The sequence below is a fragment of the Pieris napi genome, chromosome 18 (assembly GCF_905475465.1).
Source record: "Pieris napi chromosome 18, ilPieNapi1.2, whole genome shotgun sequence".
NCBI classification, from domain to species: domain Eukaryota; kingdom Metazoa; phylum Arthropoda; class Insecta; order Lepidoptera; family Pieridae; genus Pieris; species Pieris napi.
The window spans coordinates 10,558,042-10,581,189 of NC_062251.1; the positions used below are offsets into that span (position 1 = coordinate 10,558,042).

The 23,148-nt window shown below is 31.8% G+C and overlaps 3 long non-coding RNA genes across 6 annotated transcripts; 2 read left to right on the top strand and 1 right to left on the bottom strand.

Annotated features, from left to right (window-relative positions):
* The first annotated feature begins 1,847 nt into the window (after positions 1 to 1,847).
* Positions 1,848 to 5,255, top strand: LOC125058589. Its single transcript, XR_007118444.1, has 3 exons — positions 1,848 to 3,331; positions 3,606 to 3,731; positions 4,550 to 5,255. It is a non-coding gene; the product is annotated as an uncharacterized LOC125058589 (long non-coding RNA).
* Positions 5,250 to 7,300, bottom strand: LOC125058590. Its single transcript, XR_007118445.1, has 2 exons — positions 6,232 to 7,300; positions 5,250 to 5,643 (listed from the first exon to the last, which is right to left on the bottom strand). It is a non-coding gene; the product is annotated as an uncharacterized LOC125058590 (long non-coding RNA).
* Positions 7,301 to 10,210: 2,910 nt separating this feature from the next.
* On the top strand, positions 10,211 to 11,773 carry LOC125058776. Of its 4 annotated transcripts, none has more exons than XR_007118500.1 (3): positions 10,211 to 10,664; positions 10,964 to 11,057; positions 11,429 to 11,773. It is a non-coding gene; the product is annotated as an uncharacterized LOC125058776 (long non-coding RNA). The 4 variants fall into 4 exon arrangements; XR_007118502.1 differs by having other exon boundaries at positions 10,211 to 10,532; XR_007118501.1 differs by having other exon boundaries at positions 10,211 to 10,528.
* Positions 11,774 to 23,148: the final 11,375 nt, after the last annotated feature.

The window sequence follows — 23,148 nt, forward strand, 5'->3', positions numbered from 1 at the left end:
CACTTCGACAGTGTTAGTACGCTCGCGCTTGCGACGATTGCCTCTGCTTTGCTCTTTCTATTAGTTTCCTACTAAATTTGTTTTCGCTACATAACGAACTTAACTTAGGTTGCGTTAATAATGTACGAGATCCTTAGGTATTGGCTTAGCTATGGAGGAATTAAAATTTACACAGAATGAAATGCAACAAATCAACGCCTTAGCATATTATTTTACAACAACCCTTTGAGAAACAATGATTGCCACTCAGAATCAGATAGCGAACAGATGCTAATACCGAAAATAAAAAGACGTTAGGTTATACTTACTTGCAACTGACAACTGGTATACAAGCTTAGAACTAGGTTATTGGAGAAACAAACCCATTTAATTGGCACTTTGCGAAAAAACAAGAGGGTAAGGCTGTTCTAGAATTCAGAACTGTAGAAAGGTAAAATAATGGCTGTGGAGAATGAAGACGGAGTAACGGTGTTTAAAATGGAAGGATAAGAGGGACGTGCTTTTGCTTTCGACAAATTTGCTGTGGTAGAGTAAAAAGGCAAACAGATTCGGAAGCCGAAGATCATATTGGATCATAATAAATCCGAAGGGTCTGTAGATATGAGTGACCAAATAGGTGCCTATTCTTCGGCATTTCAGAGAACCGTAAAATGGGCGGTTTAAAAAAAATCGTAATCATCGTAAAATGACCGTAAAACGGTTTGGGCTTAGGTTGACATAATTATGAACCCTGTATGCATGTTTTGTTATTGCTTTTCTTTCTGACATCTTTTCTCATCAAGTTTTACTGTATTATTTGACAAAATTAAGGCTAAATATTAATATTTCTAAGGGTTGGGTTGTTGTAAGGCGTGCACTTGTGGATTTTCCGAACTTTTTTACACTTTGCAATTTCCTAGTTTTTCTAGATACATTTTATTTTTCAGTAACATTGGTACACAACACAACACACCATACTTTCTGCTAATTTTTTGTTTCAAAATAAAGACTGAATTGAGTTAAATATCCAACATTTTTGGAACGAAGTTTTATTTTTGCGTCTTTTTTAAAATCTTTCGATTTTTTCAATGTATAGTACATTAGTCCCAATGCGAAGTATTGCTCTACGGCGCCGTGCCGGTCACATAGTACTTTAAAATCAACAGTGGGTATGGCAGACGGCGAGAAAAAACGGTTTGAATATGTCTTTAGCTTGAGGCCACCGGTGACCCCCATGGCGCTATGATAGAGGAATGATGAGGTCACCGGTGCCCCCATGGCGTTCAACGTGTTAAATTTTGTGCTGTCATGTTTGTCTTGTTTTACTTTGTATTGCCTCTTCCCCTCCGGCGCCGTACAGTTTGGACGTGTTTTTAGTGAATGTGCAGTTTAAATAATATTTATTTTCATAATTTAAATAAATTTGGTATCAAAAATTATATTACGCTACCCGGCACGCATGAAGCGCGAGAAGCGTTAGATTCTCTGTGTGTCTCCATTAAATTCTGTGATCCTGGTACCGTGCCTCTATCAGACAACCGCAGGCCCCTCCACCGGTGCGTTGGCCCCTCCCATTTTACGTTGCCCTGTCCCTCTGTGCGCATACGCAAATCATCTTACGCAATACTGGAAGGGCGGTCGCCAATCAGGACAAGGACACCTGTTGCTAAGACTTCTATCTGTTTCAACGGTTATTGAACCTTAGTTTTGAGAAACGCAGTACAAAATGAAAAAATCTTCTCCGACACAAGGAAATGTTCAGTTGGAGCGCGATGCAGGTGATAGCTCAACACAGGAGAGCGATTACGTCAATACTAAATCGCGGCAAAAGCGAAGAGCTGCGCGAGACGAGAAGGACGTAAATACAATTAATTAACGTTTAAGAATAATCAAAATAGAAATTAACTTAATCTCGTTTTGATAGATTTTAGGTAAAATTTGATGAATGCTGAGTATATGCCTTTTCAGTAGCACATTGCAGTATTTTTGTTGTCTTTTTAATTGTATGTAGTCTTGTGCTGCTGAATAAATTTATTTTACTTTTAAATTATAGTGTTCCATTCAAACTTGAGTTTTTGTAAAATTAACTGGTTTTATCATCCTTTAGATGTTTTACAAAGAAACATCAATGCATCGAGTATATCAATACAACTTCAAATAATCGGTTTCAATGTATCAATGGATAAAAAATCGACTATGATTGATTTTCAATTATAAAAATAATCGATTATTTTAAATATAAAAATCGCGTAAAAAAATCGATTTTTACTTTTTAAAAAATCGATTAAAATCGATTTTTTTAATAATCGATTATTTTTTCACATCCCTAGTCTCACGTGTATCAGAATAAAATTGCTATTTAATTGTTACTCGACTTTTAAACCTATTCCAGGCTACATTCCAACGAAAACATACAACTATAATTATTGTTGGTTGCAAATATAGTTAGTTTGGTACTCTTTAATCTTTACAATTGTTAGTAAAACACAATAGGTAGATAGCGCTACATCATAACTTAACGAAAAATTATTATTATTATTCATTATCTATTTTGTTTTTATCAATGTTCATTTAGATTTGTTTGTTAGTCTGTGGAAAAGACATTGACATATGTCATTTTTATTTTTTTAATTTGATTATGAAGTGTTTGTTACGAGTACATTTTTAATTGATTATAAAAGAAATAGGATAAAAGTGATTTTTAACTGAAATAGCATTTGCAACACATTTGAGTGTAACTCCCTTATAAAACAACATTTTTGTTTGTTTAAATTGTAATTTATACAAAGAAACAAAAATGTCTGAAAGTGACGCCACCAGACTTTGTTTCGTGTTCAAGCTAATGCCGGCCAAGATGCAAAATCTAATATTCTTTGTGTTGTTTGGTTGGTTGTAATGACAAGTAATGGAAAAATGTTTGCTTTGCCAGAAGAATTACAGTCGATAAATCAGCATAAAGAAATTGCTAAAACTGCCGCATATGTAAAAGTTAAAAATAGCTTAAAAAAACGATATCAAGTAAGAAGAGTTTGGTTAGGTAAAGTCATGTCATGTATGACAATTTGAAAATCAATATCGCGAAGAAATCTATTCAGAAAAGCCGAAGACAATTGAAAACATTAAACAGACAGATACTATTAAAAACATATTAAATGAACTAATGGAAAATAAGCAACAAAACCTAAAAAATATTGCTGAGAAATTTGTGCACGAAAAATTCATAAGCACAAATTCTAATGCTATGCAATGGATGAATATGTTTGAAAATGAATGCATTCGTTTTGACTAGTTATGATGATTTCGGGCTGCGCTTGAAATCTACGATTACGACGTAGAAACCACAACACTATCTGTAAGTCAATATTTAAATATTTATGCCATAATTTTAAAGCTTACTCTTGGATTAAAATAGACTAAATATACCTGCCAAGAACCCACTTTCAGAGAAGTTTTTTCAATTATTACTGTACCATTAAAAATGAATGAAGCGCCTGTGGGTCTACACCATAGTACAAATTTTAAATTCCTTATAAACTAAAGAGTTAATACAAGAGAAAATAAAAACATTTTCCTTATGTAATTAGATCTGTTATATTAATTTGTTCTAAATATATTTATCTTTTTAGGAAATGATGCAGTCTTTGAATGACATGTACAAGCTTCTTCAAGAGGAAGACCTGTGGTCCGGTCTGTGGCAGAAACACGTGTCAAATATATCGCGAGACAAACAAGGATTCTTTGAACAAGCACAGGTACTTTCAGTTTTTGTTCCCATTAATATTTTGTCTGCAGTTTATATAGTATAAATAGCCGACCCCGCGAACTTCGTTTCTCCTTAATGCCTAGCCTATCTTTTTATAACTTACCAACATTTTGCTATGATACCAGAGACTGTTCGGTTTTCCGGAATGAAAACTTTAGCGTTTTCTGTGATTTTTCGTTATATAAACCTCAGAGATCTAAGTTCTTAACTAACAAATAAAAAATAAGGGTTGATTGTAGAGGATAGATGAAAATAAGGGTTGTATGCTGTATCATAAAAAAATAAAATCATTTTTGTCTAAAACACCCCTTATCACTTAGGGGTATGAAAGATAGATAATTATTGCAGATTCTCAGATTTACTGAATATGCATAAAAAAAGTCGAGTCATTTCGGAGGATAATGGGAACAAACATTGTGACATGAGAATTTTATATATTAGGTAATCTGAATTTTGAAAAGGACACAGGTATCTTAAAATTTAAGTAAACTTTTACTCACTATAAGTTATATTTTAAACAACATCTAAATGAGCAAAATAACATTTTCAGACTGAAAAGCAATAGTTTTATTGTAACCATTGGGCTTGCACTCAATATTTTCTTTTCCTTGATAATTTTTGATTAATTTTCCTTTAAAGACAAGTTTTAGGTTGCTTTTCTTACCATGGTTTCTGTCACCCAGTATTATTTGGGTATTGGGTTTGCAAATTATACTGGGCTAACAGTCTAGCGCCTATATAATAGGGTAACACAAGGTTCCTATTAGAATAAAGCAAATATTTTATTGTATCTAATTGATATTTCAGGCAGCATAATATGATGTAGCTATGGCCAAATTAAGAAGCCAGAAAGAGTATTCTGCAAATCCATCATCATACAATAAACACTTAAATACCCTTTCCCCAGGACACTTTCTTATTGGACGACCATTAACCTCAGTGCCTTCTAAAGGTCTAGGTGAATTCAAATTTAGTCACTTACAAAGGTACCAGAGAATTGAGCAATTAAGGCAGCACTTTCGGAGACGATGGCAAAAGGAGTACATGGCGGAATTACAACAGCGCACTAAATGGAGAGAGAACTCTGCCAATCTTAATATTGGGGACCTAGTGCTGATAGCCGAGCAAAATACTGCTCCTCTCTGCTGGAAGTTAGGTCGAGTGCGGCTGATAAATGGCGGCTTAGATGGAGTGGCCAGAGTGGCAGAGATTAAAACCAGCAGCGGCTGCATAACACGTTCATTGGTCCGGCTGTGCAAGTTGCCGGTACAAGAAGAATAAAAAAGAATGTTGAAAGAGTTTCAACGGCCGGGAGTATGTTGCGACATTGCGCAAGTTTTATATCAGGCGCATTTTAAAATTATAATTGTAAGGCGGGGCGACGTGCGCCAAAAAGCTGAAACCTCCAGGAATTAAATCGGTTATTCAAGGCTCAAGTCAACTGTAGTTTCCAGTATTTATATTAAATAATAAGGATTTTACATATCTTAGAAATAAATAAAACAAATTAATATTTTTTTATTTATTTGCTCAACAGTATCCAAACAATTACATTGTACACAAAAGCAAAAAACGGAATACACATTCAAACATAAAGCACAGTATATATGTATTTATAATATATTTAATATAAAGGAAGAATAAAAAAGATATCAGAGTTTTTGAGAAATGTAAGGTTGAGCTTAGTCACCTATTATGTTTATGTATAAAATGTAATAATAAATGAAATGTAAGTAATTGTGTTTAATGTTATAAAACTGATTTAATTATAAAGTGACTAATTTAATATTTTTCCATCCACTTACCACTCGTAACTTCACACATTGCATCAATCGGAGAAGAGTCTGATGGTACAAGGCCTGTGTCCCGCTCTATAGCTGGGGTTCCTGCTAGCCTCAATACTAGGGAGAAAGAGTCAATACAGAGTGATAATACACGTCTTGTTAATGATAATATCTATTTAAGACTTTCCTAAGGTATTGTGTCAAATTGTAATTATTTTGGCTTTCAAATTTATGAATGCAGAGAGACAGCATAATATAACAAGAATGATTATACACCATTCTAATGGTCTAAAATATTATGTATTGAATAAATTTTATTAAAAACTTTTAGTTTTAATGATACAAACCTCATAGGTAAACAAGGCAAGTCATACTAACTCAATTTTGTATTATAATATACAGGTGATTTAGATGCAGAATGTGACAATGAATAACGAGAGTCATCATACAAAGTACTATATAGTATAACTAAGATATCATCAAGTAAAACTGAAAAATAGTATTTTGCCAACTACTAATTACCCATAATTAGTCTTTAATAATTGCAAAGCAAGGGATGAAGCTAAAACAATGTTAACTTTAATAAAAATATAATAGTTTCATTATACAAACTTAAGTTTAATTTACCTTACAAAATAATACATAATGTGTAACAGCATGTATTAAAAAAAATATGTAAAGGAAGCTAAGAAGTAATGGACTCACCAAAGTACTGTGAGGACTCGAGAATGGTCTCCACCATCATCTTGAGGTGGCCGCTCACAATTAGAATTGCTATAGCCACAAAAAGTAATGCATCAAATAACAAGCAAAACAAAATATAAAGCACTTAACATATTCCAAATATGTTAACAATTAAATTTAATTCTAAAGTACATTGAAAAAAGGAGTTTCATTAAGAAAAAGCACTTTATGAATGTTCAATATCCTCCTAATAAATATAGCTAGTGATTAGGTCTATTATCAATATAGAAAATATGTTAACTCTGCACAGCATAGATAGAACTTAATATCAATATGTACCACGATATGTCTTGTCAGTACTTTGGTTTACACATATTTATTTATTTATTAAGGAACACCAACAGATTACATGTATATATTTTCTAATTAACAATATTGGGTTTTATTCTAGCATGCAATCTAATAATAGGTGTACACAACATTGACTCTAATAAATGATAGCGGACAGAGTTTACTTAAGTATTTGTATCTTTAAACATAGATAAATTGAAACGTTGTAAATATTACATGACTTATGGCTGAGATGACTGAATTTTCTTCTTAAAACTAGGAAGTGAGTCATAATACACGTCAAGACTATGTCTACAACTACATTGGTTAAAATTCCTAAGCATTCTACTGAGGGGCGCATGTTTACCTAGATTGGTTAAGGACTGTGGAACGACAAAAGTATCAGTCTGTCTTCTTCTTGCGTTGATTCTAGGCACATATAATTATTATACAAAATTAAAGCAATGCGCACATAACTGTAATCTCAATTTGTTAACGTATCACACCATTTCAAAACAAAAACCACCTTTTCTTCGACTCGGAGTAGCGTAGCGTAGTACTAATTAAAGAGTACGCGCCTCGCATACCTTACTTCTTCAAATATATCCATTGATTTCCACGAGTAAAAAAGACAGGAATTCGAACACTGATACACTCAGTACTCACATACTAAAACGCCATCAAAACTTACAATAATATACTTATAACACTAATTTTCTAAATAAAACAACTTTAATATGTAAACGACCACCATAATAGAAAATTAGGGTTGGGGTTGATATCCATGCGTTGGAATTTGATGATACTGATTATGCAGGAGTCTCGGGGACCCTTGTTTGGAACACCTCCAAGTGATTTTAGCTTTAGGATAAGCGTCAAAGTATTTTAAAAAAAATTTTTTAACTTTTGTCAATTGTATTGAAATTATAAACAATCCGCCATTATCTAACTACTTTTCTATTGGTTATAAGAGATGTGACATTCTCGATTTCTATTGGTTATGAGTGATGTGTCATTGTCGTTTTCTATTGGTTATAAGTGATGTGACATTTTCGGTAAATTAATTGGATCGATTATTTTCTCATTTGTTATTTTTAAAGTTGAACCTAATCGAATCGATTATTTCCTCATTTGTTAATTTTATAGTTGAACCTAATTTAAGCATTACTTGTCAAATGTACATACATTACATTAACTTCATGTTTTAATTAATGTATGGTTCCGAAAATTATTAAATTATTCAAATAGTACCCAAAACCGAATCAGAGCACCCCACTATCCACGTGGTCTTGTCTGCCTTGCCCCTAGAGTGTATATAAATAATCGGAGGCGCGGAGGAAGAGCAGCCCCCACCCGCTGTAACAAAGCACAGGCATTATGAAAGCTGTAGCGGCTGAGGCTGGTCGCCAGAGGCGACCAAAAAGCCGAGGTTGCGGAGGCTTGAATAAAATGCCTGTGCTTTGGTACGCAAGGGTGGAGGGGCTGCATTTCCCGTAGCGCCGGAGCTGTCCACAAAAACAAATATTATTTAGATTGGTTAGGTTAGAGTTAGTATATGAATATTTGGTCGCCGAAGGCGACCAGGACGCCGAGAAGCCGAGGCTTGAATAAACAATTACTATTTAGATCGGAGCTGTCCACATAAACAAATATTATTTAGATTGGTTAGGTTAGAGTTAGTATATGAATATTTGGTCGCCGAAGGCGACCAGGACGCCGAGAAGCCGAGGCTTGAATAAACAATTACTATTTAGATCGGAGCTGTCCACAAAAACAAATATTATTTAGATTGGTTAGGTTAGAGTTAGTATATGAATATTTGGTCGCCGAAGGCGACCAGGACGCCGAGAAGCCGAGGCTTGAATAAACAATTACTATTTAGATCGGAGCCGTTCACAAAAAAAATATTATTTAGATTGGTTAGGTTAGAGTTAGTATATGAATATTTGATCGCCGAAGGCGACCAGGACGCCGAGAAGCCGAGGCTTGAATAAACAATTACTATTTAGATCGGAGCTGTTCACAAAAAAAATATTATTTAGATTGGTTAGGTTAGAGTTAGTATATGAATATTTGATCGCCGAAGGCGACCAGGACGCCGAGAAGCCGAGGCTTGAATAAACAATTACTATTTAGATCGGAGCTGTTCACAAAAAAAATATTATTTAGATTGGTTAGGTTAGAGTTAGTATATGAATATTTGGTCGCCGAAGGCGACCAGGACGCCGAGAAGCCGAGGCTTGAATAAACAATTACTATTTAGATCGGAGCTGTCCACAAAAATAAATATTATTTAGATTGGTTAGGTTAGAGTTAGTATATGAATATTTGGTCGCCGAAGGCGACCAGGACGCCGAGAAGCCGAGGCTTGAATAAACAATTACTATTTAGATCGGAGCTGTCCACAAAAATAAATATTATTTAGATTGGTTAGGTTATATAAATATTAATATACTAACCGTATATTAATATTTTTTTTAAATAACTGTTCAACTGAAACTCAAAATCGAAAACAAAATCGGATTAAAATCGAATACTAAAATAATCGATTTTTTCACTTTCACAGAATAGATTATTTTTCACATCTCTATTCTCTACTATTCATTGTTTAAAGTATAAACGCAATCGGCCATTTCGAATTTGGATTTTGCCAGAACAGTGTGTGTTCACAGTGATCAAGTGCAAATTATAAGTTAAAAAGCCGTTACTTTTTAGGTTTTTTATTTTTGCGTGAATGTGCGTTATTTTATTAGCATTTTTTTAAAACTTGGCTTTATATACTGTCTGTAATATATGTCTAGTACAGACACTGATTTCTTGCGATCATTTTCAAATTTCGTGTGCGAATGGCGTCTAAAAATAGTGGACATCTTAGGTTAGTATATTAATATTTTTTTAAAATAACCTGTGTTACTTTTTACGTGAATGTGCGTTATTTTATTATCATTTTTTAAAACTTGGCTTTACATATATACTAGACACTGATTTCTTGCGATCATTTTCAGATTAAGTACTGTAAAAAAAAAAAAAAATTTTTTTTTTTTTTGGTTTCCTAAGCCCAAAATTTGTGGGGGGTGATTACTACACCCCTACAACCCCCCCCTCCCCCTCCCCCCGCACCCCAAATTTAGGTACTTCTCTCTCACATCTTTACCGAAAATTAATTTGACACTAGTTTTATTTTAGCGTAGTGACATTTGCTATAGACGTACAACGTCAATGCATTTTTAATCACAGAGTATAAGTTTAAGATGTTGTCAACAGACTACAATGCGTATTTCTCACAGACGCAATACTAATTATACTAACGTGATATCCAGAAACGAAACTTGTTTGAGCTCAAACAATCCGCCTTGTTGAGAGGTATAATTTGACTCCAATAGAAATCCCCCCCCCTCTCCCTCTTATTTTTTACAAACAGTAATCCCCCGAGTTTGGGCTATTAACATTTTTAATCAGCAACTGTTTGCTTCATTATTCCTTAAATAATTTCTATGGGATTGCTATGATAAGGTGGGAGTTTTAAAACTTCATGGCCGTGCAATTTTATTACTTCATCTACCTTAGACATGTATTTTTTCACTACTTCAAGACTACGATGTATTTTAAATTATTTGTAGCAGTCTGTGGCAACCATAAAGTTTAAACCATAAATTATAGATTACAAAGTCAAAATGTGGCGTCTGTCTAGCGGTATTAAAGTTTACGTATATTTAAATAGTTTTCTGATAATTTATATACTAAATGTCTGGATATGGTGTGTAGTGTAGTGATTGTAATGTGGTTATACAAGGCCTGAGACTAGGTTTGTGATATAATTAGAATTGACAATGTCGAATGAAATGGCGGTTGGTGATAAGGTGTCAAAGGATGCTACTGTTTGTAGTGATGAGGTTGTAGAAGAGGCTACACATACTGAACAGGTTTCACAACCCTCCTCAGTCCTCAGATGCTTTGATGGAGGGATCTAATCAAGAAGCCAAGCCTGGTTTGTATGTTGGCCAAAACATAACCTAACATATCTGTTGACATCTTGATCATTATTTAGTAATAGCAAAAATTTATCCTAACATTGTATAAATATAATGTTAATATTCATCAGCTATCATGGTATTGGTTATATGGTTTGTATGTTTGCTAATGAAACAGTTATTTTAAATAACTCTAACTGTGCTAGATTTAAGGGATTTTATATAACTAGCAGATTTTTATTTAAAATTATAGTAAAGTAGTAATTTATTGAGAGAATTATGAATTGCTTATTGTTTCATAAGCTTTGTATCCCCGACTGAATATTTATAACAAATTACAGGATACACAAAGTCAACTCACTGTACTTCGTGAGCTTTATTTGAGCTTTGATTTGAGATTTCCGCTATTAAATGAAATGAATGTTGTTCCTTTAATTGCACATATTTTTCAGTGAATTATGGCATAAAGAAACAACTTTAACCCAAAATCTGTCTTCACTAAAAGAGGATTTGGCCAAGGCCGATCAAGCTCTGTGGTCTAGAGAGGTAAGTACTATGGTTCATTAAATGTATTAGTGTATTAAATATGTGTTTTATAGATTTCAATTAAAAACACATTAGTTCTTATAATATGTTAATTTAGAAACACTTGGTTTTTTGGTTTTTTCATAGTCTACAAATATTTGAAAGAGGAAAGATTTGTATATGATAAATTTAAAAACTACTGGACCTATTTCAAATTTTATTTCATCATTAGAATGTTTTAGTTATAGTTTGTAAATTATGGTGACGAAGTGTAAATAAATAAATGTTATCTCTGAGTAAATATATTTATTACTAAAATATAAATTTAAAAAAATGTTCACACCCACGTGTGGGTCATCCAAGCAAATGACTTATAATAATTTAATTTCTAGCCAATATTAAACGGACGAGACAGTGTCCGCAAAGTGCTCGAGACATTCCAGGAGCGAGGTGGGGAATGGGCTGGGATCGCGACTCAGAATTCTACTAAATTATGCATGAAGAAAATGCACTTAACCACTCTATATACATATCGTCTTCCGACGCTCTGCAGGGCCGCGCCGACTCCCGGCAGCGCCTGTGTGCGAAACCCATGAAGCGCCTCCAGCAAGCGGGTTCCCCGTATCAGTGCGCTGCTCGAGTCGACGACGCGAGAGCACGTTTAATATTTTTTTAAATCATTCTGTCATATGTCATTGTATTAAGTCAATATTAATAAATAGTGGTGTTCTGTAAAATATTTCTTTATTTTAAAATAGTTTAAGAAACAGACTACCCTAAAATAGTAACCAAGTTAAAATAGCATAGTAAGTAGTAGTTTAATTTAATGATTATACCTAGTAAACTTTGAACACACTACAAAATAACATCCAGTTATACAAACTCAAACTTAAGTATAATAAAAACTATTTCAAACCCAGCCTCACATAGAGCTAATCAGAAACATCTTATTTCGTAGACAAATATATTTATTTTAACATATTTTCTAATTAGTTTATAAAAAGTAATAGATATGAACAATAAAATTAAAAAGCTTAATAATGATGGTATTTCATACTTGTGTAAAGCAGAATAATGTTTTTATCCAAAACCTTAATGTTATAAAAATATAGGAACCAATATTGGGCTGTGTTGTCATTTATTATAAATTAAAGGATAGTCGAAATTCAATAATTATTAGAAAATGTCTGCACTATTGTGACTTTCTACAGCCAGGGGCTTTGTCATTGATACAAATGTAATATTCTTCTTCAAAGGCAGAAAAATACAACCAGAAATTTTGAACATTTGGAACTCTGAAATTATTACATTTATAATTTTAGTATACCTAACCTACCTATAAAAATACTAATATTTTACAAAAACAATTGTCAACAAAGTCATTATCAGTTTTCCTAAAAGTTTATATCAAATTCTGAATAATCCTGAGGCCGTAGGACATTTCTGTCTATTTATTTAGGTACAGAAGGCTGGTCACCTACTTGCCTATAAGAAAAAACAAATGTTTAGAAACAGATACAGAAATCTTGTCGGAATTACACAATTTATTCCGCGTCATTACAGGGCTCCCAAATATTCTGACATGACGATCGAACCTCCATAGGCCCACACAGATCTGAGTGAACTAAATCTAGCAATTCTGTACTTCTATGGTTTCTTAATTGGAATGGTAAACAAATCTGTTTCCCTTCACAACATACCTGGCAGTTTATTTTCTGAATATCAGCCTTCATATCAAATGATATGCCATCTACAGCACCATTTTTCATCTTCTGCAAATCATTACTATTAATATGACCTAATCTCCTATGCCACTGTTTTGCACCTGTACCAACACTTTCTCTGACTAACTGTATTCAACTTATACACACCATTCTTTAAATTTGCTATTCCAATAAGCTCATTCCGTTGCTTATGTATATAACACACATCAATTTTGAAAATAACTATGTTTACTTTTGCTATTAGCTGGCTTACTGATAATAGGTTAGGTGGTCAGGTTAGGTATGTACAAAATGTTGTTCACTTTAATGTCAAACTGAGAATTATTCACAAGCGTAGTTATCTGTGTATTCCCGGCACACACAACTGGCACAGTCATATTATTTGCAACAATAATTTCTTTCATATCATGGTACTTTTATCACTTCCAATACATTTTCTCTGCATGATGTCATATGAGTACTAGCCCCTGAGTCGATATACCAATCATACTTATTAAATTCACTATTAAAAAATGCAGCACTAAATGCGTTTACTTGCTTTTCTTTAACTTCAGGACATTGGTTTTTGAAGTGGCCTATTTTCTTGCACTTATAGCATTTTATAACCTTCTTGACATTTAACGTATGATTAGTGGATATTAATGTTCTTAGTAGACTGATTCTTCTGGTGAATCAAATAATTTCCGTAGTTTCTGTTACAAATCCTTGACTTTAGTTTCATTTTCTATATGAACATACAACTTGGGATCAATCGTCATGATGAGTTTTGCTTTCGCTTTTCTGTCTTCTGCATCACTTAAATCCTCAGGAATGGCATCGATGTCTATACCTTCCAAGATGAGAAAATTTCTTGGCGCAAACGCCCAGTCATCAAAGTTCTCGCGTCCCTTCAACTTCGGCACATTTATTAAATAACTGCCTGACGACGACATTATAAGTCGAAACACAGCAGTAGTATGCGGGCCGATAAATCGGGGGTGGCGCGGTGCGGCGGAGACACGACAGTTCGACGCACCTAGTTATGCTTATGTACTACAGAGTACAGTATCGATGATTCATGCACACATTGGAAAATATCGCCGTTTAACACAAAGAATGACAAAAACAACATACACAACTATCAACGCTACTGTTATACAAGGCTCTAAAATGCGTAATATATTATGTCTTAATATTTCAAGGGTCATATTATTATATTATACCAACGTTGATATACACGATTTTTTACCTATATTTCAATAGCCATATACCTACGTAACAACTGTTATAAACTGTTAGCTCAGTTACAAGTTTAACCTAAGAGGCTATCTAATTTTATGCCAAAAATATTATTAATAAAAAGATAATAAATCGTAACTTAGGGTGCCTATCTACGCAGACATCCTACGAAGTACGAACTAGTAGCTAAAGCCTAAATGCTAAGCGTAGTACGGCCGACGGCGGTCGACATTGATTTTTGCCGACCTTAACCTTCCCCGCTTCCGAAGGTTTCCTGTTTGGAAAAGACTGCTCGCTAAATTTAGAGAAATTCTTAGTTGCTTCTAAAATTTATAAGTTCTGAAATAAGTATTATTAATTAAACACAGTTTAATTGTGGCGTACTTTTAAAGAATAAGAAATGAGAATTGTAGATAGAAATGAAAAATAAAACTTTTACAGTAAAATCTTTATAATATGATAGTGTTTGCACAAATCAACGCTTTCCAGTCATAAACATAGTTTCTACTGAATCGAACTACATACTCGTGGTAGATTATTTGTATGTAATTAAGGTTGTATTGTATTAATGTGGAGCATGTTAATTAACAAAGGTAATTTAAGATTTCTAAACATGATAATTCACGTACCAACTCAACTATATTTGAAAGAGAGCTAACATTCGTAATCTAATATATAAAATTCTCGTGTCACGATGTTCGTTCCCATACTCCTCCAAAACGGCTCGACCGATTCTTATGAAATTTTTTATGCCTATTCAGTAAGTTTGAGGATCGGCTACTATCTTTCAAATCCCTAAATGTTAAGGGTGGTCCGTACGCCTAAATTTTTATTTTTTAGATAAAATGTTTTGTTTTTTTTGATACGTATACAACCCCTAATTGTCACCCCTCTACGTTTGAACGTAAAAATATTAATTAGAGATTAACATCTATTTTTTATTATTAAACTCTTCTTGTAAAATTAGATATTTAAGGTACTTTCCCTTCATGTCCCAACTCTGAGACGCCCTGTATAATACTTCCAATGTTATCTCACTATTTTTCATGCCCTTGTGAACTAATAAATTCTTAGTATATTTTTAAGAGATTAGCAAATATATTTTCAGAATAACAGATTCCGTGTTCGCTACCATTATAGGATCTCCCTACCTCAAATGCAAAATGGGTGTCCATGGTCTATTATGGCCGTCTCGAAGGCTTCTTTGCTCCATTTAAAAATATTATATTTTCTGTAGTGTTCCACGATCCTCTTAAGTTACCTACTCGATTTTTATAATAATGTTATTCAGACATGCCACTGTTAAGCTATTAAATGGCTTTTAAATATTGTTGAGAGCCTCTTCATAGGAGGAGTAATTAATCACTCCTTTACAACTTCTATAGTTTTGTTATATGGAAGCATTGCAGAAAGATATCTCTAAGTAGGATTGACTCTACAAAAATTATGGTATTGAAATCTGAGCAGTATGAGACTAGAAGTTAAGCATGAGATTGTCAACCCCGGTCGTTCGTTCGAATATTAATTAACGAAAAATGCATTTTTTTCCATTTTCGTCATAGATGAGCCATATGAGCATGTTGCTCATATGGAAAAGACAAATCAATGGCACAAAGAGTCGATTACGCACTTGCCAAATAAAATCCATCATAATTCATATAAATAATTTACATCTATCGTTATCCATCCAAATATATAATTTGGCAATTATAAATATATTTTATGCTAGACTAGCAAATACTTATCTCATAAAGAAAATATAAGCATCTTAAGTACTTAACAACTCCATCAGTAGATCCTGGATTTCCAAAGTTATTTTACCTGTTGGTAGATTCAGTATTCCCAGCTAGTGCTAAATCACTTCTATTAAATATTCATACAGATTCGAGAAGGTCTATTATATTTTCTCATATAAGTTTATATACTTAATATATAACAAATCCAAAAATAATACTCAGTGAAATAAAATAATTCATTTTCGTAGAACGTCAGATAACGGTACGGCTCATAAATAAGAAGCTGGCACTGATTTATTCATGCTTATTAAAATAAATTATCTTTTAAGATTCCGCAAATCATGCGTTTTAGTTATCCCAGTTTATTGGTAAAGTTCTATTACCTTACGGTGGGAAATTAAGAACATACATTACTTTAAATATAACAACTTTCAGCCACACTCTCAATCACAGAGTGTATTATACGCACACACATCCATTTACATACTCATACATTCAAGCATACTTAAGTACGACTTGTGTTTGTTTATAAGTACATTTTAAACATGCACCATGTACCACGTAGTAATTTACACAACACAGGGGCGAATAGCGATAGATGAACTTCGTCACTACCATATTTCTGGTATGACTCATGAATAAACTTTTTAATATTTCTTAGAAGGGAAATGCTTTGGCGACAGAAAAAGGTGACCGTGGTGTTCTGACGTCAGTTAAATTTGCCCCTCAGTGTGGTAAAAATCACGTGTTTAAAGTTAGTCCAATTTTTTTTGAAACAGAACTTAGGTAACTTCCCAATCTCATTCCTTTACTTGTAATAACTATCATTTAGTCTAGTCGACAAGTTGAAAATGGAACAAAATAGAGATACTACTCCTAAAATTATGTGCGATAGCTCATTGGATCCGGAATGACGTCTAGAAAAATGTGCTAAAAGCGTGTATTAGCACATAAAAAATTGCAAAAGTTATAGACCATTAAAGATGAAAAAATAATGGCATTTAGTTTTTTGCCAATATTTAATAAACTATTAATATTTAAGAAATTTCAAATAAAGATTCTGAAAGAGGAGGAAATTTCCAACAAAAAACTCCTGACTCCCGGAACTCTATCTCCATTATTTATAATGTTAATTTAACGCTAAAAATAGGTCTGCGGGTGATATTTTTAGGATTCGCGCGTGGCGTCAAAAGCGACTACGGCACATTAATTAATTTATTTAAGGTATTGAATATTTTTTTTTAAATTTGAAAAAATTATGGTGTGTTCTGAACACTATAATTAATTTATTCCCGTTGAAAATTTTACTTAAAGTTAATTTTTCAACAAGTTAAATAATTGTTAACTAACGAAATTTTCTCGAACGACCGTCTTAATTGTAAGTGAAAAAAAATGTTTAAATAATGGTCGTAAAAATATTTCGCTTCGTAGAGCCTTTCTTACATACATACTTAACAAGATCGTACCATAAAATTTAAAAAAATATTTATACTTTGTTTATAACAATTTTTTTACTTAAACAAAAACTTAAAAATCCATGTAATGATGTTAAAAAAATTTTTTTTTTTCTCAATCATCATATAATCGTTTTTTTATTAATACAAGATATTTATTGATTTGCAAAAAAAAAAATTCCCGCCATTTGTTGATAATTTTTTTTTAAACAAATTGATTAAATCAATATTTTTAAAAAAAATTTTAACACAACTTTATTACATTAAAATTTTTATGATTTTTAAAAAAAAAAATTTTCCTTAATAACAATTTATAATTGTTTATAATCGTTTTTTTTAATTTTCTATTGTTTAAATAATTAGTTAAGAAATTTTTTTTTCCTAAAAATCATAATTGACAGTCTTCTATAAAGTAACAGAAAAAAAATTTTTTTTTATCAACAATTCTATTGTTTATTAACTTACCAATTTGTTATAAACAAATATTCAACTTTTGTTTATTTTTTTTCTAAAACTTCTAAAATTAACAAAAACAACCATATATAACAAAGTATAGAAAATTTTTTTTTTGTAAATTTTTTGATTATCATGAATATTACTTTTATTTAAAATTAAAAAATTTTTTTTCTATACTTTGTTATATATGGTTGTTTTTGTTAATTTTAGAAGTTTTAGAAAAAAATAAACAAAAGTTGAATATTTGTTTATAACAAATTGGTAAGTTAATAAACAATAGAATTGTTGATTAAAAAAAATTTTTTTTCTGTTACTTTATAGAAGACTGTCAATTATGATTTTTAGGAAAAAAAAATTTCTTAACTAATTATTTAAACAATAGAAAATTAAAAAAAACGATTATAAACAATTAAAAATTGTTATGAAGGAAATTTTTTTTTTTTAAAAATCATAAAATTTTTAATGTAATAAAGTTGTGTTAAATTTTTTTTTAAAAATATTGATTTAATCAATTTGTTTAAAAAAAATTTATCAACAAATGGCGGGAATTTTTTTTTTTGCAAATTAATAAATATCTTGTATTAATAAAAAAACGATTATATGATGATTGAGAAAAAAAAATTTTTTTTTAACATCATTACATGGATTTTTAAGTTTTTGTTTAAGTAAAAAAATTGTTATAAACAAAGTATAAATATTTTTTTAACTTTTATGGCACGATCTTGTTAAGTATGTATGTAAGAAAGGCTCTAAGAAGCGAAATATTTTTACGACCATTATTTAAACATTTTTTTTCACTTACAATTAAGACGGTCGTTCGAGAAAATTTCGTTAGTTAACAATTATTTAACTTGTTGAAAAATTAACTTTAAGTAAAATTTTCAACGTGAATAAATTAATTATAGTGTTCAGAACACACCATAATTTTTTCAAATTTAAAAAAAAATATTCAATACCTTAAATAAATTAATTAATGTGCCGTAGTCGCTTTTGACGCCACGCGCGAATCCTAAAAATGTCACCCGCAGACCTATTTTCAGCGTTAAATTAACATTATAAATAATGGAGATAGAGTTCTGGGAGTCAGGAGTGTTTTATTAGAAATTTCCTCTTCTTTCAGAATCTTTATTTGAAATTTCTTAAATATTAATAGTTTATTAAATATTGGCAAAAAACTAAATGCCATTATTTTTTCATCTTTAATGGTCTATAACTTTTGCAATTTTTTATGTGCTAATACACGCTTTTAGCACATTTTTCTAGACGTCATTCCGGATCCAATGAGCTATCGCACATAATTTTAGGAGTAGTATCTCTATTTTGTTCCATTTTCAACTTGTCGACTAGACTACATTATACAAGCTACCAAACCTCGTCTAAATTTTAAGTGTCACTAGTTTTAGCGACGATAACTAAATCAACTTTTTTTTAATCGTCAGCACGATCCCTGCCCAAACAAATAATAGATGTAAAAATAATGGGGTATAAGGAACCTTTTTAGACTTGTTTTGAATGATATTAATAAACTTACCAGTATTACCAGGCAATAACGTGCCTCGTCGGTTAGTAAGGAACTAAATATAGCTAATTCAGCACTTTTAATACTTTAAACAAAAATGTATTGCTGCAGTTGCGAATAACTTATTAATCAGTTCTGGATCCAGTATAATAATAAACTACTTAAATAAACTTAACAAAAGGAATTCTTAAATAAAAAACAAACTGCCTGAAATAAAATTATTTATTATTTTTTTTCTATATCATTTTTTTTAATGCTTAGTGTTAATTACAAGTTTAAACGTAAGAACTACTTTACATTTCACACGTGACCTATTCCCTCAATAATATATATATATTATAAATATTATTTTTATAGAAATAGAAATTATAACAATATTAAATCCTCTTTTCGGTAGGAAGTTGGTGGGTTTTTAATTAGGAAAGTCGTATTAATTATAGAAGCGTAATTAATATAATAAGACCAAGAATATTTTCTATTGACAGTTAAATAATTTGCATAATTTCCTCAGAAAATCTCCGCTTGGCTAATTTAGCGATATTAAAAATGTAAGGAATATATATGAATAGCAATTGACGTCAACTTATAGAATTATTTTGTCTATGATTGGGATATTTTTGCAAGTCTAGATTATCCTACATTTCTTAAAGAAATCAATGTATATATAGAATTATAGATACATTTTAATTTTATCATCTATTTTGGCCTACGTAAATGACCACTGTACAAAATATATTAAATAATATACAATATATACATGTTTATTACTTTGTATGGGCGCGAATTGGCATGAGAATGACTTTCACTAGAGCTTGGTCAAGTGAACGTATAGTATAGGAAACATCTGTTCCAAAAAACCGTAACCTAAAAAGCCGTAAGCCCTACAGTTCTGAAATAATTGGGATTAAATATAGATATATAATTCGAATACTATTCTAAGTATTGTAAAAATAAAATATATCTCTCTTTTTCGGTGGTTACAAATAAGTTACAGATTATAATTTTAATTACCTACAAACAACTTTTTTTTAATAAAACCGATTGTTAAAGTTAAAAAAAAACACAAAATGAACTAAACTATTTTTAAAAAGTTTTTTAATTTTTTGTTAAAAAAAAATTGATGAAACCTTTGCGAAAGTGGCAACTACTACTATTTTATAAAATATTTCTACACTCGCTCAAAAAAGTAGTCAAAAGCTACTACACTTACAAAGAGGTAAATAAATATAATTTGAAGATGCTTAATCAGAATGTTAGGTTCTTGAAAATACGTTAAAAGTGGCAGCTTTGCCTTTTAGTTTTCTATCTTTAGGTGGGCTGACTGACATATTATGGCGATACTAGAATTAAATTAATATGATTTTTAGTTAGCCCTAATCTTCAAAAGACACGTATATAAATTTGACAACTGGCGTACTATTTGTTTGAGATATACAGTATTTTTTCTTTGAAGGAACTTTTCTTCTCTTAAAATGCACAAAAAGGAATTTCGTGTGTTAATAAAGCATTGATTTTTGGAGAAGAAATACTATTGAAGCCAAGGTTTGGCTTGATAAACATTACTCGGACGCTGCATCAGGAAAATCCACCGTTGAGAAGTGGTTTGCTAAGTTTGAACGAGGTGAAATGACCACCGAGGACGATGGGCACAGTGAAAGCCCCCCAAAGAGGCTGTTACGGACGAAAACATCAAAAAAATCCACAAAATAATTTTGAATAACCGAAAAGTGAAGTTGATTAAGATATGTCTTTTGAAGGTTAGGGCTAATCATATTAATTTAATACTAGTAGCGCCATCTATATGTCAACCCACCTAATAAAATAAATTGGTGTTATAATTAAGTATAAGATGTTTTCTAATGAAGTGTGCTTGACGTAGTATTATTTTAAGCATATAGTAGATTATAAGTATCATTTGTTGATTGTATCAAACAACATTTTCAGTTTTCTGGGATGTTATAACCTTTATCATTAGTTCTATAACATTGCCCATTTTTGTTTTAACCTCAATAGGTTACTCAATAGTCAATATAGAAGTATTATCAATTTATATGATTTTCAATGACACATTTTACTATTGTAGTTCTTTGAAAAACAAAAGAGTTAGAACGGAATTAATAAATTAAACTAGTAAACGCAATATTAGATTTTTGGCCTACTGATTCATTTCTCAGTTATCTTTTTTATATTACATTTCTACAGATATTACTTGTAATTTAGAAATTAACCAGGTTTTTGTAGATTTGAGTAGATATTTGTGCATTGCTTATGTTTTTGCTTGCCTATTTCTGATAGTCTCCTAAAAATCACCTTGTAAAAAAAACAAAGAGCTAAGCAAAGAGTATGGAACTTCGTCCGCACTAAGCTATTACAGTAAGAGTTTACCTACATGAATATATTTTGGATGGACGTTGCCCTATCAAATTTCGGTATGGTATTATTCTTTTTCATAACAGATAAGACATGTAAATTTTTGTGTTTATATATGAGGGAGCGTTCAAATATTACGTAACGAAAATTTCCTTTTGTAAAACGTTACGATGCGGGGCGGGGATTGAATTACGCGTTATTGTTAATATTATTTTTGACTTTCCAGTACTTTATACACCATATAATGGTAACTTTTAGGTATAAAGAGTCACTAGGTGGTCACGAAACGTTTTACTATACTTGGATACAGTACTGTACTTGGGTCCAGAAAAACGTTACGGTGCGTTACATGGGGGGGGGGAGGTCAATAATCTCCAAAAATTGCGTGACGTAATACTTGAACGCTCCCTGAGCAGCAGATGCTTAATTAAGAAAGGTGCTTTTCACTGCCGATAAAAAAATCACCTTTGTTCGTAACTAGGGAAAACGAAGAATTTGCTTATCTATTTACTTATGAAAGTAAATTGTGAGATGATAAGTGACAAATGACATGTGTTAAAAAGTGAATCATAGACGTGGACAAAAAACGTTTTTTTTTATTAATTGGCGCAGAAGGCATGTCAAGTGATCAGTTATTTATGATATGAAAAGCTATGGATTGAAATAAAGCTTATGTACTATAGTTAAATACCACTTTTCGAATCAGGCAAAAGGGTTATTGAAAAATATTTCGCAAAGAACTACCAAAGATATAATTTGAACCTTTTCCTAACTTTCGTTACATAACAACAGCCCTTAAAACATTACTAACTTTACAATTGCAAACCGGACACCTTTTGGCGTTGTTCCAAACCTTGACCGCGCATTTAAAACAACAGCATATGTGCGCTATCCGCCCGTGAACAAACACTCCGGATTTAGGGGCTGAACAGCAAGTTATACACATATCATTTATATCACTACTAGCAATAGCCATATTCGTCGAGGAATGACGATTTTGTGGCGCATTCATGCGTTCTATTTTTACATCTGGATCACTAGTCGTTTTATTAAGAGGTTTGACGTCATCTTCATCAACTACCGATCCGAAATCTGTACTGTCTTTAAACCTTTTAAGGTTCCGATCGGCCGATGCCGCGCGTCGTTTTAAATTCCTACCTAGTATTGCATTTAAATTATCAATTTTGACGTCTTGGCTCAAGTCTTGACTATTGATAACCGACTCGAAGCCGGAATCTTGCGAACTACATGGAAAAGGTTCCGGAACATTTGTCGGATCTACTTGAGAAAGTGTAACGCTTTTGGTCGGTGATTCCGAAACGTTTTCAGCGTTTATATCTGAGTTTGAGGATTGCGGACGCAGAATATCTGTCTCTAAGCGGTTCTTACGGCGGTTTTTTCGCTTCGGTCTCGGCGGGAAGAAATCTCTACGTACCTAGAAATATATGGTCAAAATTTCATTATGAATAATATTTTTTTAAAGGAAACAATCCTATATTACAACAAAGAAAAAATATACACTTATATATAAAAACCCTGTACCTTATACATACATTCATGTTTGTATCCTTACCTGATATTAGTTAATTACAGTCAAATTTAACAGTTTAAATAATTAACTATGATAACCTTCGT